The sequence below is a fragment of the Bombus vosnesenskii genome, unplaced genomic scaffold (assembly GCF_011952255.1).
Source record: "Bombus vosnesenskii isolate JDL3184/JDL3185 unplaced genomic scaffold, Bvos_JDL3184-5_v1.1 scf7180000013883, whole genome shotgun sequence".
Taxonomy (NCBI): Eukaryota; Metazoa; Arthropoda; class Insecta; order Hymenoptera; family Apidae; genus Bombus; species Bombus vosnesenskii.
In genome coordinates this window covers 1,022,828-1,048,730 of record NW_022883264.1, presented here as the reverse complement: position 1 = coordinate 1,048,730, position 25,903 = coordinate 1,022,828, and the positions used below count along the sequence as shown (strand labels likewise).

General features: G+C 41.6%; 1 protein-coding gene across 11 annotated transcripts in view; it reads left to right on the top strand.

Annotated features, from left to right (window-relative positions):
• Positions 1-4,337: 4,337 nt before the first annotated feature.
• LOC117239191 (cyclic nucleotide-gated cation channel alpha-3-like) overlaps positions 4,338-25,903 on the top strand; it is a 220,574-nt gene continuing 199,008 nt past the window's right edge. For 2 of the 11 annotated variants that reach the window (XR_004494372.1, XR_004494374.1), the window contains exon 1: positions 4,347-6,989. The gene's annotated coding sequence lies outside the window, so the exon portion shown is untranslated. Of the gene's footprint in view, positions 6,990-25,903 lie in introns of all 11 variants that reach the window. The other 9 variants (XR_004494378.1, XR_004494377.1, XR_004494380.1 and 6 more) reach the window with 8 other exon arrangements.

The following is a 25,903-nucleotide window of genomic DNA, read 5'->3' as shown; positions in this document are numbered from 1 at the left end:
GGCAAGTTGGTGGTCGACGAATTCGAGACAAGCTTGGCGGTTGCACGTTAATTACTAGGATGGTTGATGAATTGTTCGTTCGTAGATGGAGTTAGGACGGTCCGTACTCGTGGAGGACGATTGTTTTCAAAGCTTTGGCCCGTCTCGAACAATCGATAAATTTTCCGCGGTTCCCGTTGCGGCAAGTTCGTGAACCACGGTCACCGTGACGAGGGTATTCTGATTAATTACTTAAACTCGTATTGCTCGCCAAGAGCATCTCGTATTTCTCATCGGGCACCGTGTTAATTGTAATTATGTTACTATCAGCATCGCCCATTGTGCAAAGTACAATCCTGTACCATGCTGTTCAGTTGGTTAAGTATTCGTCGTGACAAGAGTCGTTGGATCGTTGTTGCTGCTGCTGCTATCGTTGCTGCTATTGTTGTTACCGTTGATTGCGTCCGATGGTTCTAACGGTACGTAGCGCGACGTCGAGTCGAGTTACTAGCGAGTATCTAGACTGCTAGAATTTATGACTGTCTCGTATGATGTATGGCTGTGACATTTGTTCCAAGTTATTCATCGTGCAAAGTTCGATGGGTCTGTAACAAATATCGTTGCGACGTGCTCGATGCTTTACTCGCATAGTTTATTATTTCTTCTGTCTATCACACAGATACGTTTGACATGGATATAACTCCTGTACAGAAGGAAACGGAAACGCGTGTCAGTCGGATAGGGTCGTCGATCGTTCAACATTCAACGGTTGTTAAACATTCCTCGCGTTTTGCAAAGAAATGCATTTTTGTAAGACGGTGGCGAGGGAAACATCATCGTTTATCAACCGAAATATTATTCCATTCAGTTTGTTCGTTGTTAGATTCTTTTCCCTATTCGCGTATTCCAGGAATATAAGTGGAAAGCCGAAGAATGTAATTCCAAGAATATAAAGTTGGAATAATCTTTATACGCACAACGTTGTATACGGTGTACTTATTACTTGGCTCCAATTTAATCGAGTTCGATATAGATTTTCATTTTTAATTACGATATTACAATCTCGACGATAAGAAACCAACATACAGGCATCACACGCCGAGTTACATATATCGAGTTATTTTTCTATGTCTACGGTATCGATTGATATTCACAGTCGTGCAAGTAACATCTTCGCTAGAAATTAAATTCCACTGACCAAGTCGAATGCAGCCACACCGAAAAGAATGGCAATGACTATGAGCGATCTCGTAGCAACTGGAAAAACGATTAATGGGGCGATACAGGGGCAAAGAAAGCGACTGCTCTCTATCGCTCATCGACGTGTCACGCGTTGCTATGTACATATTTATGTAGTCTTGGTCGTATACGTGTCGCTTACAGCCAAAATACACGTGCTCGTCTTTACGACTCTGATCGTTAGGTCCATCAGAAATAACCAATCAGACCCGCGTGTCTTCGCCTAATCGTCTTATCGGCTGTCTGTTATATCGACTGTTGCTCAATTATATCGACTGCTCTCGATTTACTGTTATGTCACGCGTTGCTATATCATGTTATTTGCATGTGACGCCTTCGGCCAGTACGCGCGCTTATCTTTATGATTGCGTCTGGTCCTTCGCCTAATCAGCTCCGTATTGCACCGGACCAACGATTCCAACGACATTCCGGTGTTCTATCCCGTTTCTTTCTATCCCATTCTCCATGAATATTTCATAGCGGGTTTATCCGTTGGATACAATCTAGTCGGAATCTTCTTCTTCCCTTTAATCAATCTGATCGTTGGATGCTAATCTTCTTATTAGGAGGACCGAAGTTACAGCGTCGAAGGAGTGCTTGCACCGTGCACACGTGTAACGTATGACGCATCTAGCTTCACGCGCGTTTATGTAGCGGCGCACCTGGATCCGATTATAGACATGACTTATCGCACACAACATTAGGTTTATCGGATAAGTGTTTGCGGGCGTGGTGCAAGGAATATCCATCCCCTCGGAGACTATTCCCTTTGATCTCCGACATAACAGATTTTCTGCGATAAATGCTGTTGCATTTTTTACGCCGCTTCAGCTTCCGTGTACTCGGCTAACCTACATGTCTCGGTTTACTTAGCAACAGCAACGCGTGGAATGAAAATTGGTCTGGAAGGGGAGCAGAGTAGGCGAAGCCGCAGGGACTACGCGTGATATCGGAGATTAAGCTCCTCCGGAATGGCGAACGGAGTACGATTTCGCTAAAGACAAATTGTTGTGAAAAATTGCCGCTCGAATGATTGAAAATTGAAAAACGAAAATATACGAAAATATCTGCTGATTGATGTACATTCGGCAATACATCACATTAGACTTTTTAGAGGGCGGCCACTAGTGGACACTAGCGAGAAATAACAACGAGATTCCAGTGATTGAAGGCGTTATAATGCTACAGATATTTTGATTTCTTCGGACTTTGTAATACCGTAAGATCCAGCTATTGTGAATTATATTGTTCATTTAGACGAGATGCTCAAATCGCTTTGAATAGTTTGTAAATAGAACTAGTTATCTCGCAATTTTTACGAATTAATGCAAACGACGCTTCGTATTTCGCAGAATTTCATTAAATTTAATATTTCAACAATTTCCAGAGATTTTCTATGATCATCATTAATTTACAGAATTGTAATTACGAAATTTTATAAGATAGAATCAAGCGTGTGCAGTAGCTAAAATGATTCGTTGCACACGTTCTGTAAAATGCACGGAGATTTTACTAATTAATTGCATTCGGCACGGAATGTTGCAACGAATATACATGTATATACACTGGCAACATAACAATCGTAATTAAAAATTATACGCGAAATCGTACAAGAAAGCGTAATAATAAAAGCGAAATAAAAGTCTTTGCATTAGTACGTAATTAGTATGTGTATGATTGTAATAAGATTTCTTTACTATTGAATTCTGATATACGGAGTGTCTCGCGCAAATGGGACAAACTACATTTTCTCTATTGACATTTATACTTAAATACGACGACAAAACTAAATTTCGCAAAATAATTGATATTAAAATACGCGTATTCGTAAAATGATAGATATTGTCTTGTACTAAAGGCTTGTCGTGTTTAACAATAAATGGAGCCTTTTCATTCATCGTTTATTTCTTATGGTCGGTAAAAAATCCCATTCCAATCTAATTCGATATCAATGAAATTAGAACGACGATAAAAACGCGTAAACGATAATAACAACTAGATATATGACGTCGTTTCTTAATTATTACATACACCGTGACTCTTTCATGGAAATTAGAGCAAAGGAAAGTGTGTTCTAAATAAGTACGTGTGCTCGTGCTTTAAACTATGTATTACACAGTAGAAAATGCGATTCGAACCTTGTTTTTTTCCCCCTCGAATCTTCGGTATGGCTGGTTCTGCCCCCTATTCGTAACCGTGTCACGAAGCATTGGAACAGAAGGGTGCTCGCCGCCTTTCTCGCCTTATTCAACGTCGTATCGTCACAGTTTCTTATTAATATTCCTTGTCTTTCTATACTTTTTAAAATACAACTCTTGAGAGTTTTCTATTCACTTTCCCTACCTTTTTCTATTTCCACGCGTATAACTCGCAATTTATTAGGGCTGTCTTCCATCTGCAGCGTGGTTCACACGTGACGATTAAACCCTTTTCACCGCGTATATCATTCGTCGCTCCGACAAAAGATACGTACATCCGCTACCCCTCTCTTCTGCCATCTCTTTCAACCTCGTGCTCCAATCATTTCTGTCCCACCTTACCGCCGGTTCCTTCTCTTCCGCATTGTTTTTTGTCCTTCACCTCATTCTCGTCGTTCCTTAATCCGCGCCTACTTCTACCGTTTCCTACTTCCTCTCGTCATCCATCTCCTCTCGCCTCCATCCTTCGTTACTTACTCTCTCTCTCTCTCTTTCTGTCTCTTTTCAGCCGGCAGCCCTCTTTGATCCCCGTCCAGTCTCCGTCCATTCTCTTCCTCCGATCCACTCGTCTATTCCAACATTTTCTCGCTCGTGCACCTCTTTTTCCATCTCCTTAACCGTCCTTCTTGGACCGACCGACTCCATCCGAATCTTCTCCTTCCCTCTTGTCAGCCATCTCTCTTCGATCCAGTTTCCTCTTCGTTCCACTTTCCACCCCGTTCTCCTTTTGCCCCTCTCTCTCAGTCTCTCTGTCTTTCAAGCCTACGCGGCTCGATCTCTGTCGCACCCACGACCAGCTCGTTCCCTTTCACCCTCGCCGCGTACTGCGTCTCTGTTCAACCAGCGCCCTCTTTCATCCACTCTGTCGGCCTGTTGGCGTCTCCGTTGAACGTAGTCGTCGCGTCGCACGGATCGGTCCTGCGCGATGGGGATGCTGCGAGATAATCGTTCCCCCTTCGGCCCGCGAACAGCCGACCCCTTTCGGACACCCCCGCGCCGAGGGAAGCAGCAGTAAGAGCCAGGCCGCCGCCATAGCCGCTCCCCGGGCAACGAAGGAGGAGAAACCGGCGTACCATTCTCTTTTCCTTTTTTCCTTTCTATTTTTCTCTCTTTCTCTCTTGCGATCCGCGAGCGAAGATACGTGTTTCTTCCGCGGCGACGTTCTAACCTGCACCAGCTCTCTGCACGAGCTGTCCACTCGTCCAGCGACGCTGTTCGAGTAACATCGAAGGGCAGACGGGTGCCGAGTATCCGTCAGCGGATCATGTGACGCGGACCTGAACACGCTCGACGTTGCCCTTAAACGCGTGTGCCCGATGACAGCGGGCGAAACGGCGCTGCCGACGACGTCGCCCGTGCTACGTCTTCGATTCGCTGCGTGGGACGTGGACGACGACCGGTGCAAGTTGGTGCCAGTGCGCTAACCTCGATTCCGTGGCATCGCGACGTCACGAACCTCGCGGACTGCGTTCGCCGCTCGATCGCTGGCTCTCGGTGAGATTACGCCGTGTGCGCGGTAAAGAAAGCAGCGGGTCGCCAAGCTCTCGGACGAGATGCAAAGCTACGATGACACCGGTCATCGTGGAGAAACGACAGCCTGGAATTAGTAATCGGCCAGTATCGACTAACGGTATCGTTTGATGACTCGAAGCGACGCACGAGAACGTGGTCCGCGATGCTGTGATGGTTCGTCGTCACTGCCGAACATGCGTTGCATCGTAAGCCGCTTTCAGCGATCGAGCTTGGTTGCTTGCCTACGATATACGGCTGTCGCAATCGTTCTGGTGACGTGATTCGAAAGGATCGTCCACTAGGATGGTGGCGAGGGTCGTTGAGATGGGAAATGTTGACGCACGGCATCCGCACGTTTCGCAGACTCGCTGCATCGACGTGTTCGGCCAACCAAGGCCGACGTTCTCGACGAGCTAATTGATTTATATCTTCGGAAAAGCCTGGCCGGTGAGCGATCTCGGCGCTATCGTTGGCTGCTCGGTAACAAAGCGAGAGACGCTCGACGAGATGGTGGAGAGGTCGCGCGAATGAAACAAGAGAGTATATCGGCAGAGTATCCTTCAAGGGGAACAAAGAAGAGGAACACACGTGTTGCTCGAATGCAAAACAGCTTCTTATACGTGGAGGCTGTCGTTGCGTGCTCGCCGCAGCCAAAAAGTTACGCGAGATTGTGCAACGCGCGAATCGATATCATTCGGCGGAACGTCCAAGACCGATCCGAACAGCTATCGTATTTTACTTCTCGCGCAGAGGATAAAATTCTGGCCTGGTGCGAGTTCTGTGCGCCGCTGGAATGACCTTAACCTTTGGCGTTTCGGGGGAAGAAGCGGTCGAGGGATTAGACGTCGGACAGGGATCGTGGAGAAGCGTGAAAATTCGAGAAAGAATCCCCCTGCGACGTGACGGATCTAATTGAACGTATAACTGTACGCTCTTATCGACGAGCAGCCCGTAAAAATAAGGGATGGAAGAAAGGATGAGAGGCACGTTGACGCATTGGTGCTGGATTTTTAGGCGAACGATCGCTGCACACGTTTTGTACCGCGACGATTTCTCATCACGTACGTCACTCTGAATCTCATCGACCAACATAGTGATTCGAGCGCCGCCGAATCGTAACGCAATTACCAAGTGTCTTCTAAACGATAAGCATCGATCATCGACATCGAACGAATCTCTCCTTATTGAGAAGCGCGTCGCACCACGGAATACTTATACCGAATATTTCAACAGCGACTTATTCGATCGAATACGATCGGCAAAACATTTTCCACAACCGCATACACGCAGAGCGAGCGGACGCGCGAATAACTACGTTCTTCTCACGAACGACAAACGTACGAGCCCCCGGTATCGTCCAAGTTTCATCAGCAACAGCCAACGTCGAAGACGCTCTTTGTAAACGAGTGCAGTCAGCGTCGCATACAAACAGCTCATTTGCATTCTAACGATACGCAAACATGGCCGGACGGTTCGCCTGGGTTTGGAACGCAAGTCGGCGATAGTTTGATCGTTTCGGCAAGATCGGTAGCGCTGAAACGTGCTGCACGTTCCGCGACTTTGGACACTGTGCTTCGGACTAAAGCGTGGATCGGCGGTGTCTGGCGATCGTGTCGAGTCATCGTGTTGGGCCTGCGATGAGTTCGGTTCAAGGATAAACTCAACTTGTTGCGAGAGAACACACGTACACGAGGTGGGTGGTGGAGGAGGAGTAGATGCGTGTGGAAGTGTGTCTTGGCGTGAGGCGACGCTTTGGTGCGAATGTGTGTCGGCTGGTGTGGTCGTTGGTGTCGCTGCTGATGGTTGCATCGCAGCCAGCCGTAAAGGAATACGCTATTTCGCGCGAGTGTCGGTACCGTGGCGTCGTGGGGGTGTCGTTGCTCGGTCGACCGGTGTCGATTCCCTCGATGATCGATCGACGACGCGGCCTCCGTTTCTTTCGATCGATTTCGCGACCGTGTTGTATCGAGCGGCCTGGTCGTTCTCGCTCGTCCGTACTTTCAACCGCGTCGCACACGAGATGAGCAACGGGAGCAACGTGCTCGTCGAGCATCGGTGTTGGTGAGTACGGTCAGATGTATGGCGTTCCTCTGCCTCTCCATCCATGTGTGTTGTATGTGCGTGTGCGCGCGCGCGACTCTCGGTCTGTATGATTTACGTGTGCATGATCTACGTGTGTAGGTGTGCGGAGCCGTGGGTGCGCTCACGATAGGATGGTTAGGTACTTAGTAGCTCGTTACTGCCACCGAACTACCATCGAAGTAGTTTAATCCAACGACGTCGCTGCGTGTTGTATTAATGTCCTGCTATTAAACGGCACTAACTCTTTTGAGACAGACCGCTGCAACTAGCGCGCAAGCAGACGCGTCTTTTTCCCTATCGATAATTGGCTCTTCCGATTTGCTCGCGGGCGATATCGTTCTAAATCAATGGTTATTGTTTTCTATAGGATGAGGTAGGTCAGTCGCGACGTGTATTTAAAGACTACACGGGAAAAAACATGATAATCCAGTTTGTTGGTTTTCTGACTTCTATGCTTTTATTCATATATCGACTGCAGGATCTGTGCAGAAGCTAAGGCCCGAGGCTGGGTATTTTTCATAGAGTACGATATTGAAAGAGCGGCGTGCGAGCAAATATGAATAACTCTTTTGTATAATGCGTTTACCCGACACTTTGTGCACATCGTATCAAAACATTAAAATATTTATTTAGAGTCCGGCGGTGTGACTCTGTACGCATTCGATGGGAATTTGTAATTCGTTGTTTGAATTGGAATATTTCGTTCGTATACTTTTCAGTATTTTCTAAAGAATTTTGGAGATATCAAGACCCTCTTTTATTTTCTTTTTTATTTATATCGTAATGTTGCAGTCTTTGGGAGAATACAGGACATAAGTGCACGCAGATAGATTTGGCTTGGCGAGTAAGAATATTTTTTAATTATTTTTCGTAATTACGTTAGCTTAGCTTTTCGGTTCGTTTTGAGTGAAAATTCACTTTTACTCGTATCTAGTTGGTAGAGAAATCCATTAGACGTTAATATATTTCCTGTTATGGCCGCGAGATTTTGTCAACTGCCAGAAATCGATGGAAAAGCAAAATTATATTCGGTAAAAGAGAAGCGACAAAAAGTAGGTTTTGCCATGTATATGCATTGAAACTTTAAGCCAGTCTCTTTAGGAGACGAATCCTTTTATATTCGGATTTTGTTTCTCGGCTTTGGTTTATGTTTGTGATACTCGAGAAGAAAAATGCAGATGAGAAAAATACATAGAGAAAGAAGGGAAGTAAACAAAATACGTAGAAAGAAGAAAGTAAAATGCAATATCGTACGAAATGCGAGTATATCGAAGAAATTTTTAAAAAGTTTCATTTAAAAATTGCAACACGATAGGTACAATTAGAAAGAATATAACGTGATATTACCATAGCATAGATGCTGTTGATATTACAATGTCCAGTCGCAACGCGGTATTCCGATATATGTCGAAGTTATCTCTGTTCCCAAGTTTTACGTTTTCCACGAAAAACATTGTAAAAGTTTTTTGGTCGTCTCGCATGTGACGTTTGATCCTCTCTAACTGTATCGTTATACTTGCTCTTGGCGGAATTTTTAACTCTCGTCATCTATGTACACGCTTCTTTTGTAACAATAATTTTCAAGTTTCGAACAAAACGCAAAGATTCTTTGGTATAAAAAGTAACATAAATGAATTCCTCTTCGTAAACTGGTTAGATGTATAATGTATGTGGATATTGCGATTTCAATGATTTAGTAATTAATACTATTGTTACTCATGTAGGAGGCATAACGAATATAACGAATATTTAACGCGTAATACAACACGAACGTAACAAATTCCCAAATCTCCTGCGTTGTAGGCAATAGGATATTTTATTCAAACAGATTGTTTTCGCTGCACCATATCGTTCATTATTTTGTAGCTGTATTTTAGGCAGGAATAACAGCTTCAATAATTTTGTGTAATTTTATTCTATAAATAATAGACACGCGTGTATTATCTGCCGTAATATTTTTCAGATATTAATCACTCTTGGCACGTTTCTTTTAATTAATTATTTATAGACGCATCGACTATTCTAATAGGATATCAGCGAATTAATTGCAATGATCGGTCGAGTTTCGTCATTTTTGCGAAAGATTCGTTTGCCTTAGCGTTGTCGACGTCCGGTCAAGTGAAATAAAATTAACCATAAAATTATTTAATTAGAGAGTGAGATTAAAAACTAGGATCAAACAGCATCAAACAGCCGAAGATTAAAAAATAAGTAAGATTAAATGATCGAAAAGGAAGAATTACATAAAATGGAAGATTTCCTTCAGTCGCTGGAGCAGATATTAAGATTTTCCCCTGTCACAGTGTTCGTTTGTGCGAATGCTGGTATTGCATTTTATCGGATTTTGTGCAATTACAGGATCGGCGAGTGGGGGCAAACTGCGAATAGAGAGCGAGACGAATTAAATTTACGAGTGTCTAGCAAATATGATTGGGGTGATAAACGATAGAAAAACACAGGGTTCCGCCCATATGTGCGACGTTTATGTGACGATATTTGAGGCACGTGGCAGAATCGTAAAAATGGGGCGCCAGTTTTAGTATTACCTATTCAGAACAAGGGGAAAGACGTCGAACCCCTAAAATTTGTAATTTATAGCCTGTTTGGTTATTTTATTTGCTCAGATAGGCTTGCCTCAAGTTTTATTTCTTTCCTTGCAAAATTTATAACTTTGGTTATTCGCAGGTGTTAAAAAATTTACTCGATCTAATGTTATTTCATGCACATCTTTATATTTTACCATAAAACGGCCCACTATAAATTAGTTGTAGAATCGTTAGACCTAGTACCTGTTTCCTCGTTGATTCACGAGGATAATTACACTTGAACGTTCTGATTGGAAATCATTTCGATCCTTTTCTGCTGCTTGCCGCACTGTGCAAAAGGGCGAAGTCGAGTCTCAAACTTCCACTTTGTTACGAGCATGTTAGAGAAAGATTTGTTCACAACGCTTTAATTTTTACTTGTACTAGGATAGGACTTTTTGTAGTTTTTTTTTTTTTTTTTTGAGGAATGTTTAGCAACGGGAGTTGATGAGAATTGCTTTACACGAAAAATTTGCGACTTTGGTTGATTTATGGAAATAAGGGTAAACTTGATCTCGTTGCGTAATAAAGTAGAGCTTTCGTCTATATTTTATCGTGCATGTAATACTTCACTTCCGCACAGAGTTGCCTTAAAACAATTATTTTCTAGTTGGATGATTTCCCCCGTTAGTTGACATATTCGTGAAATTTTTCTCGCTTACAGAATTCATTGACAAAACGTTATCGTTCTTTCGTAACTTTTACTTGTTATCGAACTTTACGTTAATCCATACGTTAAACGAATTTGGGGGAATCGTAATCTATTTTGAAACTATCGCGTATTTCATGAAACTTGCGCACAGCACTTACAGTGAAATCCAGCGAGTTTAGACTCGGTTGAGTACACATGCACCGAAAAGATTTTCAAACTCGATTTTCTCGAAACTTAAATCTCAGATGAACAAGTATCTTTCTTTTCGAGTTATTTTTACAATGAATTTACAATCTTCGATGATTTCATGACGAGGAAAATGGTTTGTGATTTTGACGTCACGGTGGGCTAAAAATATAACTAGAAATGAAATTAAACTAACAGAATATGGATATTAGCGTGTAATTTGAAAGTTAGGCGGCGTTCTAGGAGACCAATTACACGACTTGTGTCCGCAAGTACCAACTATTCGCAAATTCAACGATAGCAGATTGCTCTCGTCAAAAACGTCGGAATAATTCTTAAGAGAAAACTTCGCGTGTACCACGGCTAGTTAAATGAAAGTTGAAATTGAAATGAAATTAAAGTAACAGAATATGGATATTAGCGTGTAACTTGAAAGTTAGGCGGCGTTGTAGCATACTAATTGCATGACTTGTATCTGAAAGTACAAACTATTGGCAAATTTAACGTTAGCAGACACTGTATCGATTTCTCTCACCAAAACTGCCAGCGTCGGAGAATAATGCTTCAGAGGAAACTTTTCACGTGCCAGGAAAAATTCTGCCTGGCAATCTGAGCAATCTGAGCGACGTGCAAGGTGTCTATTACTCGCGTAAAGGAATTTCGCGGAGGTATCCCGATCGGAGAACGAATGTGCCCGTAAAGTGAAATCAAGTGGCTTATTAATCTCGCATAAAGCGCGGCCGAGGAATCGCTGCTCCAACCGGAAGGAAATTCGATCGGCTGCGGCGGAAGTTGTAGCGCAGGAACCTGCTCTTTAGTCGCAGCCGCATTTCATCCGTGAAGAATCGCTTAGATTATCGTTGCTGGATTGCTTACTGCGAGATGCCCCAACTATCGGGAAAGCGAACGTCGATGGAACGTGACAGGGGATGCAGTAAAAATTCAGGCAAATTTATTAGAAACGATGGCGAAGATCTCGAAAGAGATACCGAGAGAGATTGCAGGATTGAATGAAGCTAGGTCAATCGTAAAAATTCGGATTAGTCGGAAGACGTATTAGAAATAGGAGTTTGAATAATATCGTTTCCCCTGTGAATATTGTTGCGTCAGTCGTGTGATCCGCATCGGACGACCTAAAACAAACTTCTTTTTAACGACGAACTTGCTTTTATTTTTGTATCACGTTTAAACGTTTGGAATGAAAAGACCCAAGAATGATATTTACATAGAGAGTTTCATAACTCAGTTGCAGAAAAGTCCTGAGCTTTCCAAAAGTTATAATTGAATGCATATGTCAGTGATGAAAGTACGCAGGGATTTGAAACACATTTCAAACTTTCAAAAACTCGAGTTTATATACCATGGTTTAGAGATGAATGCGATTGTACGAATTGTCTTACATAGAAATTATATTATATATTATTACGTTGCAAAAATATCGTTCAAGATATTTTTATTATATTTTCTATTACGCTGATGTTTATTTTACGATTCGACTTGGACAGATTTTTGCGAAAAACTCGAAGATACAAATATGCGCAAAATACTAAGACAATCCTCCATCTAATTTGCATTTTTTTTTAGTTATATTCGTAAAAACATAAATTTTTCAGTAATAAACAAAACGCAGTTGCAAATTGTTACCGCAAAGAGTAACAAGCAATAGGAATTGTTTCGTCTGCTTTCGTGAATTATCGTACGGCTTATCCAAAGATGAAACAGTTTACGCATCCACACGGATAATCGAGAAGATATGCCATTTATTTCAGTTCTATTAAAACTTTGCTTTGTATGGCTTTGATCGAACCTCCAATTTTATCTGACTGGTACAAGTGGAGGCTCAAATTGCAGCAAGATCACTTTGCAACCCTTTGTATCACGAATATACCCTTTAAGTCTTTGATCCTATGAATGCCTATATGCGTTAAGCAAAATCCATTCTCTTGCTCTACGAACACATGCATAGATATATGGCTGGCTACGCGACGGAGAAAATTCCATTGCTATACGAATACACGCAAACGAAGGAAATAATGGACCAAGTCTGTGTACCAAGTTGTTGCACAAACAGAAACACACCCATACGTATCTTACAATCGCGAATTGAACGTCACTTTACGATTTAACGTAAATTGCTAGCTCTTTTACTAGACCTTCTCCAGATTTACGTACGTCGTAAATAATGTCTCCATCGTTTGCCGCGAATATTAATTAGTAAGAATATAAATTAATAAAAGCATAATAAATAGAAGCGTAATTGGACTGAAAAGTAAAGAAACGTAAAATCGAGTTGTACACTTTTATATCATTTAATCGCGTCTCAATATCAAATCTACTTAGGACACTCGTGCATATGGTTTTCACGTATGCTTTCTAAATGGAAACTATATCGTTCCGCTGCTTTGCAGCCTATCCGTTCGCATACTCGCTGATGTTGGATTCCATCCATGCGTTATTACCGCGATTTATTCATGAAACAGCCGACTCGCGTCCCACATTTATTCGACAGTTTTACAACTGTCACGCGAGCTATCGGTTCGCAATAAATACAGGAACTGCTGGTGAACAGAGCGTACGCTTTTCCTTCGATATGATAAATCGAAGATAGCAACGAAAGAAAGAGAGCGGCCACCTGCAGGGCGAAACATTCGACCTTGTATGGAAATTTAGCGCAGTTTATACGATACCCATAAACCATCCAGAGCTTGCAGCTTCTGCAACAACCGATTCAACGCTCTCACGAAGCTCGCTGCTTTTTATTTCCATCGTCGGTTTCCTCCGGCTTCTCCCATCCCTCGCCTTCATCTTTCCCCTTCGTTCTTTTTGCGCGTCCCTTTTCCATCCTCCCCTCTTTGTCTCTGTCTAATTTTTCCGTTCCACCGCTAGGGCAAGCATATTTGGAATACCGGTTCGTTTAAGACGAGCAAAGAATCACAGCAGACGAAGGAATAAAACTGCGAAATATCATAGGGAAACCAATAAACTTTTGTATTATTTCAAACTCTCCGACATACTCTGAGGTTCTGGCATATTTTAACGACGGCTGCACGATTCAATACTTGTCAGAGAACTTGTGCAAATTGACGTTCTTCCACTCTGCAAATCGAATAGAAAATCCACAAATGTTGCTCTATTGCTCGCGGCGTTAGAAATTCGATAGCGTCGGTAGTTTTTCCTTTCTTTTTCCCCAAGATACTCGGTAGTTTCTTAAACGTTCCAAACTAGCAACAGCGTCTGAAATATGCTGATCGTTCTCTGTCTATTTCTCGACTTTTCTTGCTAGCGGCAAATTTATGCATCATCCGACCGACGCGATAAATCATCCAGTCACCGATTTCGTCCGAGCGACGAAATAATAAATCAGCTTCTTGCGGCGTGTCCCCCAAGGCGTTGGTTTACTCTGCCCAGCCGTGGCGGCGTGTTCGATCCGCGAAACTCGATCGAGATTTACGAGACTCGGCGGTGTTCCTTGAGCTGGGCGCGCTATCGCCACGCGCGACGTTGTCTCGGCCTGATTGCGTCACGCGTCAGAAATCGCATCCGTTTTGTCGACGCCGGCTCGAACAACGTTATCTCCGCGATTCTTCACCAGCGGAAGCGTCGCAAATTCACCCGCGGATGCGAAACAAGCGCGAATGCGAAGGAGGCTCCCCGCGGAGCTGAGAATAATGTTGAGATTTTTTAGCATGGAGCGAGGACGAGGCGCGAATGTGACAAGCGACGACGTTCGCGTGGATCGAATAAATCTCACTCGATTTCTATCTCAGAGAAAACTACGCACAGCCAACCGACGCTACAAAGTCAGAGAATCGAAGACTACGACTGAGAGAACGGAGGACTATAATTTTCGACTAAAACCGGAGGAGGAAACAAGTAGTTGTAACGCACAAGTGCAACGCTATACCGCAGAAAATATTATGCTTCTATAGCTGCGTAGAAATATTGGCTTTCCACGATATACACGGATGGTCTCGAAGTACAAATGTAATTTTTCTCCAGCTTGATCTCTTATCGGAAGAAACTTTTCTCCGTATGCTGTGCATAGTCTACGACACTGCCGTGGCGGACGCGAATCGATCAAGAGCCGCAAAGTTAGAACCGGTTAAGCGGTTTTCAAGTTACAGAGGCGCGAACAAGCGTACATTAAGGCCAAACACAATGCAACCGTGTTCGTAGCGCGGTCGGGTAAAAATATCAGCATTTTCGGGATTAAAGACGATAAGAGCATTTCAAACGAGGGACTGCAGCACTGTTTTACGCAATGCAAACGACGCTGCATTAAGCGTATGGCCGCTAAAGGGGAGCACTTTGAACGCGACCGTGTAGATTTCGTGGAATGTTGAAAGGAACAATTCTCGTCGATTATTTCCGCGAGATTTTTCTTCGTGGCGCGATTTAGTAGACGCGCCTTGCAAGCATGGCGTATTTGTACGCAAAGTTTCATCGAGATCAGCAACTTGGAATCGCGTAACGCTGCTTGTTGGTAACTTACTAACCGTGCAAACTAACTGTTAGCTTACTGTTAGGTGGAAATATAGAAACGTTTCTGGCCGCAGATAAATTATCGCGTTTGAAGAGCGAAACAGGTGCGCCAATATTAGCTTCTTAACAGATTTATGCGGAGCTGAGCGTTTGTTCGTTGATTTGACGTGCAGCGCGCCGAGATAATTATTATCGGAATTATCGCAGCATAAATTTGTTTAGCTGCAATCACCGCACACCGTACTCTCAAATTATTCCATTTTTGCACTGCAATCATCGTAGCCTCGTAATTATATCGATACGTCAACTTGAAATCGCTCGATCATCGCGCCCCTCTAAACCCAATTCCATTAGCTTTCACGACGAATAACTTTCTTTGCTATAGTCTTTTGTGACGGCCACTGACGGCCACTGAAAGCTGTATTTCTCGAATTATATTCGCAATTTTCAAGTACACTAAAACTGGAATATTCCTCGTTGTTTTTGAAGTCGAGCGATTAGACTCTCCGTATATCGTTATATATTTAAAGTACGTAAAAGTATGCAGATAAAATAACGCAGTGTAGAATAATTGACGTATGAACACGCGCGAGTTGTAACACGAAGCATACGACGTGTGGAAGATGCTACTATACTGAAAACAACGTGCTGTTGCAATAACGGTGGGCTTTACTTTTTAGACATTACGTTCGTGATTAAAGTTGCAGGAAGCTAAAAGCATTGTTCCTATCTACATTTTCACCCTTGGCAAATTTTCTCGAGAGTTTAATAAATAATACTGAATTCTTTGAAATAATTATGATAGACGTATAGGAATATAGCTAGACTGTATTTTTAAGACACGAAGACCACGCGATAAGCCTGTCTTTTACGATGAAAACACAACAAGTCGTTTTCTGTCGGTTTTCTAATTTTAATATCTTTCAAACTTTACGACGAAAAAGAAATATACTGGCACACAATCTGCGAACGTGGGAAGAAACTGTTAGGTCTCGCCCAAGGAATCGTCTGTGAAGTCGCAAACGATATTTTAATATCTTCGATGTTCTAATGATTTTCGATGTTTGAAACTAAACGTTTTTACGAGCAATATGTTTTAATTGCGAGGAAGATGGAAAAAAGTGCATGGTTATAAAATAATATAGAATGACAATTTCGTTGGACGAGCCTCTAATTGACAGCGCATTGAATTTTAATATTTTAAAACAGTTACTAGAAAAATGGAAAATTTGAGTCATGTTCTTCTATGCGGAAAATACAACACGTACAAAATAGAACGCGATCGTAACCTCATAAAGACAAAATAAATTCCTATCCACTTTCCAATTTATTACCAATTTCCCATAAAAATATGCATCATCGGACTATCTATAACGTCCTTAACGTCAATTTGCATCTTCTAAGGAGCTGGCTTGCCTTCCAATCGTATCGTATTTCGTAAAGTCGTCGGCGTTTCAAGCGCTCACACTGTCATCAGAGAGACTATTTGCCTCTTTCGTGAATGTGAGGGCAGCGCGTTGTACCCGGCAGACAGGAAGAATTAATGAGAAGCAACGGAAGAGAGGGGAAGTAGAGAAACTCCGACGAAAAGAACGGGGAGAATAAAATTCGTGTACCACGAAAAATTGAAATTTTCTAAAAATATGTTGCGATTAATTAACAGAGAAACGAGAAGAACGTGGGCGGAAGGAATCAAGTGAGAAAGTTTCCGCACACACGCAGAAGCGAGGCAAGGACGCTCGTTAAGCTGGATGCTGTTTCCGATCTTTGTAGCGGATTTAGAGAAAGTAACGAGGAAAGATTAGAGAGCGGCCGGTAAAAAAGTTGTGCAGCTTAACGTGGCCAGACGACACGGTGTTGTTGGCAAGGCAGGAGGTTGAAACGAGAGAAACGACGAAGCGTTCGGAGAAACAGCTGGAAAGGGGAAAGTTAATACCGAGGAAGAGGAGAAGTCGAAGATGACGATGATTTTCAGAGGAGAAGATGGAAGCAGCTTCTCCTGTCGTAGATAAAGTCCACGCTGTCGTCTCCCGTTTTGACTTTTCCTCGAAAAGTACGATGGTGCGAAAAGTGCGTCTGTGCGGTGAGTTGGCGGTTTCGAAAGTAAGTTGGGCGGCGTTGTGGCAAATAACGAAGCAGCATTTCCCCTGAAATCGCCACAGTCTCGGCGAATAAACCAACGTGCATTATGGCTCCCAGGTCGATGCTTCCTATCGGAGCCATTATCTCGTTTTATTCGAAGCAACGGTGCAGGCGCGCACGTTGCAATCTCTTGTCGGCATCGTTTATCGGCTGCTTTTGTGATGCTGCAGCGGAACTAGTTTATCGCAAAATGCCTACGCAAAATATTGGCCGGCGGTTAGCGAATTTTGTATTCGAAGCCTGTTCCTCGAAAGCCTGTAGCTTGCGTGCGGTAGCTACGGGCCAAAATGTAGCGCGCTCGTGAATCAAACGATCGAGCGATAGCAAGCATAAACGTGTCACAATTGCCTAATTAAGTATGTATATGTATATTAAATTGAGGCGAAGATTTGACAAATCTCGAAGCACCGAAGAACCATAATTTTGGGCAGCGTGGTTAACGAACTTCTCTGTTGAAGCAACGTTAAAACCAGAGAACAGAAAAGGCACTAATTCTAAAGCGCGACACTCTACGCTGTACACCTGTACGCTATACGTATTGTATAACACAGTATACCCCTGTAGAAAGTTTAACAGGAGCATAGACGCCGATTTCTCATTTCGCAAACATTCCAATTTTTGCAGTATCCAGAGAGCACCAAAAAATGATTAAAAAAGTATCATAATATATATATATATATATTACGTAAAAGAGCAATAAATATTAGAGAGAGAGACGTATAACGCGAAAGCATAAAAGATAAATGAAGGTAATAAATCGAAGATAAAGGCAGTTGAAATGAATTATTGTATGAAATGCTAGAAACTAAGGATACGTGGGTGTATCGAACGAAGAGATAAAACTGCGAATGAGAATTGATGTAGATATTATAGAAACCATTAAAGCAAAGTGTCTCGGATGGTATGGACGTTTATAACGAATGGGAAAGGATAGATGGTCAAAAAAGATATTCAATCGGACTGGAGAACAGGGAAGGAAGAAGGTGGCAGGCAGCGAGAAAGTCACGGGAAAATGAAGGCAAACGAAAGATGATGAATAAGGGATCCCAGAGATGGAATGTGTAAAATTCAGAAAATTGTTCAAACGCCTCGCTGCCGGTGTTTCCGTGATAAGAGCGTGAAATTTTACTGGCGATTAATGCAATTTTCTACTAATAGGACAATCGCTTTTCTCGTGTGAGATTTCATTCGTTCAACTAGGTAGGGATTAAGATTAATCGACAGGTTCTTGAAATATTTATGGGGTCCATGTCTCCTCGTCTGTCGAGTCACATAATTCCGTCGATACAAGCGACTGCACAGAGTTACCTTCCTTTTGTACTTGGAAAAATCGAACCTCTTTTTCGAACGCCACGAACGCTACGGCATGAGAAACCCCTTCGTCTTTGTCGCGACGAAATTATTTTATTACGTCGGTGTATTTAAGGTTTCTCTTAAGGAATCTACGTGCTTTGGATAATTTTCAATATCGTGTTTCTGTTTTTTTCAATGTCCGTGGTTCTTCCAACGCCGCTTTTGCCAATTCCCTTGCGCTTGCACCGCTTTCGAGTTGTTTAATCGTGTCGTATTTCGTTTCGACAGTCAGAGCGCTGTTAGTTTCGTACTAATTTTCATAATGGGACGTTTTAATGTTTAACCGAGCAGCCGTCAATTTCAAATACATTCGAAAGTAAACGTCGACTGTTACATATTCAGTTTCAATGCAGATATGGATTTCTCCTTTAATATATATACATAGACAAAGTATTTTTGCACTTTCGCGCTCTTAAATTTCCCATAAGCGCGTTAAAACGCTCGCTCTAGTTGCAGCCTTTTCCTTAAAACGTAGTTTCACCTATAATTTTTGAAACAGAATTACGACCCGCTTTACACACTTTCCACTTAGGCTGTAATTACTAGACGAGTATAAATTATACTTGTTTATGCTAATTCTCGTTCGAAAGCTCCGCTTTGCCGCGTATTACGACGGCCAAAGGGTAGAAATTGCGGAAACACGGGAGAAAGGGTCAGGAGAGAAATCTGGTAACAGGGAAAATGGCGCTTTGGTTTTTGTCGCGCGACTATTTGCCCTTAAGCGCGGGTTACAACGAGGCTGGGAACGCTGGAAAATCACAGAAAAAGCGTTTCAACGCAGAACCTGGCCAAGCAAGGGATCGGCTTGAATTCAATGGAGTGTACCGGCACTTGCCTCACTCCGCCGCTGTTTCATGCAATTCGTAACACGAGGACACCACCGTGTTCTACATTTTTTCGAGCGTAAAGATACTCCACTACGCGATGTGCCGTAACTGGAAAATATTAGGCGAGAAACGAGATTCTGGAATGTACTTAACACGAACCGCGTTGTACGCTTGGGACAAAGTTTAAGGGAGGTTTCTCGTGTAACAACGACGAAAGCGAGAGATTCTTTTCTTTTTTCTCTTTTTCTTTCTTTTTTTTTTTAGACATAATTACTGGCTAGGTGGGACCAAGGCTTCGTGGAATGCGAATATAGTCTCAAGCTACAAACATAATTTTTTCTATCTTGTTTCAATTCCTCGTATCGTTCATCAACTTGTTAAACTGCGCCTCGTTTGGTAACTTTTTAATCTGACGCGCGCGATAGTGGAAAAACTAATTGGTCAATCAATTTCGCACAGACCTCATTCGCTTCGTTACGAATTTCCACAGGAACGGAACATCGAATTTTTATTCGATCGTTTGTTTGCGATATCCTTCTGGACAACACGAACTCGATTTATCCGCCGAAAGAAGTGAATTTCCCTCCCGAACGTCTACAGGTTTCCACGTTCTCGTGCTTTTCTTTCAAAAATAGCCTCAGTTCCAGGGTTGGCCATCTAACTTTAAGAAAAGTCACAGCTTTGGCATTCTGATGACTGCGACGAACGCAAATCGCCCATCAATGATACTTTGCAAAAAGCATTGGTAGAAATCGGCGTCGGATTGAAATTATAGTCAAACGCGTGTAAATGAACGTATTGTATTCGAGGTGAAGTAATATTTTTTTCGTTTGAGACCAATTCGATATAAAAATGTCTTTTAACCTTCGCTTAAGACCAAGTTGAGATTTGTCAGGCGATATCAGTCTTCAAGTTTGTCTATTTGCATCGTAAAAAGGGGTCCAGTCGCACATGTCCATTAGTTAGTCTAAGGAAAAATGCATAAAAACCACTCGATTTTATCGTTGTTACACGAGAATCCGCTCTTAATATAATTGATGTAATTAAAAGTAGTTTTAATTCGCTAATGAATTGGAGGCTCAGTCCGAAAGTAAAACTTCGTACATATATGTAGGTGAGTTACGAGGCAAGTTGGATAAGAAGAAAATTCGAAAAGAAACTTGGAACTTTGCACGAATGTAGTTCACGTGATTCTGGTAGCGGAACAATTTCTTCTTCCTGCTGAAAAACGGTCGAAGGGGTGGAACCACCCGCTCCGAGAGATTTTGACTTTTCGTATTATCGTGAATATTTAGGAAACTGTATAAAAGATGTAGGGAAAAAGTTAAATTAAAAGTTCGTTCAAGATTTATCTCCGTCATTCGTAATGTTTCCAAGTCTTATCTTTCGCTGTGACACACACGGCCTTCGAAGAGAGTATACAATCACAATAAAAAGATTTCGTACCTGTGCGTACGAATAAATTGATTGTTTCATATAATGGCATCATTTTTCTCATTCAAAAGTCGCTCTTCTTCGACATGTCGAATAAATAACTTTTTCGAGATGGTGCACTAAAAAGACTATTCTTTGCCTTAGAGTATCGCATGTTAAAAGCGTCAGCCTACATTTTTAACGAGAAACATCAAAACATAAAAAAGTTACAGCATTTTCTCATGAAAGTATTCCTTTTCGAAACCTACAGTGGAAAAGATCTTTTCTGAAAACGACGTCGCCTCGTCTGTTAAGTTTTTATCCTCGAAACATATTCCACCATGCTCAAACTGCGTTCTCAAAGTTTTTCCATTCGACGTCGCTGCTGTTTTTTTAAACAGCAACTACTTGAAAATTGAACCGGATCTGGGCGACCGATTAGGGCGAGCGAGATTCGTGGAAGAGGCGTGACAACCCCAGGGTTCATAAATTGCTTACCTTGATTGTATAGCACAAGCTGTAAAGTATTTCAGTATGACAAAACTCCAAATACGAGAGAGGAGAGCAGCCATAAATAACACGGAGAAAAATAGTTTATTTGTGGACAAACGCTCCATTTATTCGCTTCGGCCGATACTTTATACGATGCTGCAGCGTCAATGCACTCGAACGTGTCATGTAAGTTTTATGTGTCTGCCAGATTAGCAAACACGAAGTCAGTTTCAAAGGTCTACGTATACAAACCGAATTTTATTGTATATTTTGTCATAGAAACAATTTATCTTACGACTCTTTTCTTGTTTTATGCATTACATTTACATAGCAGCGCGAAATACCTTAACATTTTTGCGACATATCGACGTATTTGCAGAAGGCTCTTGGAAAGACTTAAATTATTTAATTGGTGGAAATTTCGGCACGAAATTGTAGCGTAAACCAACTGCAATTATGTTAGGATCGGATCAGCGGTTTCATCGATGTTGAAAGATTAAATATTGAGACGGAAGAGATTAATATATCGTTAAACTGTTACGATTTTATGGGCAATAGATTGATTTTAATACATATCATTATTTAATAAATTGATATGATTTCATGTCGTAATAAACGTGTATACGTTTTGGGGAAATTTTATTTTATACTCATTTTTGCTTTTTTCTTTTAACGCGCGTGATAATTCGCGTTGTTCCTATCTTTTGTTTAAATCAAATCGATAGGAAATTGAATCGGAAATCAAATTGATCGTTATATACATATTTGTTTCATCAGAGATCGTATTAATTTCTATAAGCTTTGGAATGTTTGATTTACAAGATCAGCTAATATTTAATATTCCCAAAGGAGAAATTATCGACTAAAATCTCCACCGATCAAAAACAATTTTCGTTAGGAATTGCATTAAAGAATTAAAAAGTCTTGCAAGTCTCTTAGAAGTTATGGTTAAGCAGCGATCGATCGATACGTAACTCAAAACGCAATTTATCTTATTTCCTTCGAAACGTTTATAACTTTTCCTTACACCTTTTTTTTTATTAAATAATGGAGGTTTCTTAATTTATTACGGGGTCAATGCTTACGTCCATGTATATTGCGGTTATATTTATCTCAAGCTCAATCTAAACAAAGCAAAAAAAAAAAAAAAAAGATAGACCTTTGAAGCGATCAACAAAATTAAACCTACTTTTTACCTTTTTTACATTTTATAAGTTATTTTAGTCTTTGTATTTTCGGTTGGGTACATTGTCATTTTCCCTTTTCATCTGCTCCTTTTTCTGCTTTCTACTTAATTTCTCTTTTCTCTTTCTCTGTTTGTCGGGAATTGTTATTTTGCACGATCGCAAAGCACAATCGGTTTATCGTTTTCCCGATGGCTCGGATCTAACTAAAGTTTTCAACGAGATCAGTTTAAATATTATATTTAGGAACAACAGCCAACTGTCGCCTCTTCTCCTTTTCGTCCATCGCTTCGTCGTCTCGTTTCGCTTTTAATTAAACGCATTGCTCATTTTATACGCGCACGTACACCGTCATAAATAACTTTTCCTTCTTTCAATTCGTTATTTATCAGTATTACTTGTTGCTCCACACGTTTCACTTTTAATCTCGAAAAATTCACAAGCCAACTTGGAGCATCACCAAAGTACCACTCAGCCTGATGAAAAAATATCTGTTTTCCTTTCCTTCCCTGTCCTTCCATTTTTTTCCTACCTTTAAACCGTCTTTTTACATCAAAAGCGTCTATTTTCTCTCTTTACGTCTTTCTCACATTTTTTCTTTTTTCTTTTCTTATTTTTTATTATTTTTGTTATATGCAAACAATTTAAGCATCTTCGGAAACGCCGAGTTTCGATCTCGACGGATTCAAATTACTTTAAACAAGTGGAAAATACAGAATACAATTTTCTCCAGTTCGGAAATTCATCGAGCATTCTTGAACTTGACTAATTTCAGATTCGACTAGAGTAAATAATCGACGGAAGGTTATTTTACGCGCGGGAATAAGCAGAAAATATAGAATAAAATCTTTTGATAAAACTCTCGGTTTTCCAGAAAAGAAAGAAGAAAAACAGATATGAGTTACGCTTGTGTACTAGATCGCTTCTTAACTAAACGTCTTCAAACTATTATTAATTTCTTAATAACGAGTCCGGGAGCATTGTGTTTTACATTTTCAACGTATCTTGGCACGCAGAACGATCTGCCGCTGATTACCCCTACGTAATCTGTAATTAGCCAAGTTTAAGCGTGCTCGACAGTTTTCGAAACTCGATTTTCTCGAAAACCGAGCGTCGTACGAAACGACGTTATTTCATTTCCTCGGCTTGTTTGCCTTCTCACGCGCAATCCACCCTGTACCCAGTTGCAGCAACAGCAGTTACGAACCACCCTGTATATATTTCGTTATATCATCGCTGCTTTCGCGATAAATTACCCGAGATCGACTACTAATTTCACGCTGCCTTTTATTCAGCTTCGTTGCAGCCTCGTTCCTCCCACTCTTCCTCTCTCTGTCTCTCTCTCCTATTCTCTTCACCCCTCCGTCTCTGTTCATCCCTTGTTTTCCTGCCTTTCCTAGCACGCGTCCTTGGGGCTTCCTTCGTTGCCGAGTAACTAAGTAATTATTGAGCTCGGTAGATCACTTAGGTGATTAAAGAAGGAAATGGATGAGCTCTCATTTCCCTTCGTAAGTATAATTGACAGGGAAGCCGGCCGTGCCACGTTACACGTATTTAAGGGAAAACCTGTACAGGGAAGTGCCTTGTGCCTGAATGGAGGCATTGAAAGCTGCAAGTAACCGGCTCGTCGATTCTTTCGTTTGTATTAATCGTCCATTGTCTCTCAGCGTTTCCTTGTGTAGTAGTAGTTGATGAAGATAAGGGTATTTAACGAAGTTTAGGTTGGGTTGTTTGGAAAGTTTCCAACGTTTCTGACAACCGAGCGCTCCGTGGAAAAAGGCACATGCAACGACGATATCGCTTTAGGGGAGAAAAGGCTCAGGGTAAAAGTAATTTTCCCAGGCAACTTGGCATTGAGTCGTTGTTTAAATGGTAATTGGGTTAGATGATCTACGACGACTGTCGCATTGCGTTAGCTGCGAAATTTATTCCCCTGACGCGAAGTTTGTACCGATTTGGCGTATTATTATTTTTTTTTTTTTTTTTATTACATTTCGTTTCGAACGAACTTGTGTAATTTTTTGATACGAGTTTCCTATCGGTTTGATACATCGTCCCGTTGAAAATAGTGTTTGGAAATAGATGGAGGAATATATGACACGTAAATAATGAAAAAGTAGTAATCAGTGCAACTGGTTTTTATTTGATTTAATAGACATCGTCAACACGGTGAAGTTTTTCTTTCTTTCTCGCTTGGATCACGTCTCAATGATAAATACGCAGATTTTCTACCACTCTGTCAGCTAACTCGAGAGGATGATAACTATAAAAACACGGTTCTCGAATGTTTAATTAAATCTTGAGATTAATTTACGGACGATGCTCTGTTTTTATGCAAATTCTACTGTCTCGTTATTAAGAAGGAAAGACTACTATAACGAAGAGCGTGTGCGTGCGTGCGTGCGTGCGAATTATGAAACGCCGAACGATATCTCTCTAAAGCGTTAAAATCAAAGTATCAGAATCGCGAATGATAAAATTTCTAATTTTTCCAGCGAGAAGATCTTTCGTGTCCAAAAATTGTACGTTTTAAAAGTACCTTTTATCTGTAAAATAACATAACGTACGTTGACACGGTAAAATATCGCGTGGCGAGCAAAGAAGCTTAAGCAAAATAGACGAGCAAGAAAAGACAATAAAAAGGACAGAATAAGCGGAGCGTTTTGTCGATGGAAAGCGGCGTCGATAACTTCTTATTCAAATAAATTTGCCATAGCTACGCTATCGCGTCGTTTCGAGGTCGAAAGGATACTGCTCTATAATGGCTTCTTTAATTGATTCAGCCCTGCTTATTCTAATTATCCGGCGGTGTTAGCAACACTGACCCAGCTACTTCGTCCACTTTATTTCCGTGGCCAAGCAGTGAAATTGGAGAATGGAATTCGTGGGAACCGGCGATCGGCTTATAAACTTATCCACCGTCTGCTTTTATCTCGACGAAATGTGTGTTTTGCTAATGCGAACGGCCTTTATCTCGAGAATTCAACCCTCCACGGTCCCGTCGCCTCTTCAAATAGGGGAAATCTCTACAAAATTGTATATATGGGTAGAACCTTCGTTATATCATAGAGAAAAGTAGCCGAATATGGATCACCACTTTGTTTTTCGAAAGTCTGTCTTACGAAAACAACAACGGAAGAAGATTTTTATGGCTATTCGATCACACGTTCGTTCAACGTTCGGTTCTTAACACCATGTTTGTGCTAGTAACGCTAGGAAGAATTTTCAGTATCGAACGTGAACACCGGAAGAATAGAAATTGTACCTTACTCATTGCACATGACAATAATTGGCTCTATTCGCCAACGGCGCTAGCCACGCAGAATGTACCGGGTACCCATAAGAACACCGAAGTCAAGCTGCGTTGGCCACGGTTTAGCTGAAACCGGCTGACCGTGTGCTGTTGGCATAAGAGCAAAAGAGATAAAGAGACAAAAAGACAGAGAGAGAGGGTTAAAAAGAGAAGGTTGAAAAGGCCGACGAAATGCGAAAGAAAGTGTTTCATTGGACAGAATAGGGGTAGTTAGTCCCTGCAAACGCCATCTCTTGAGATTTCCCCAAGAGAAAGTATAAACGC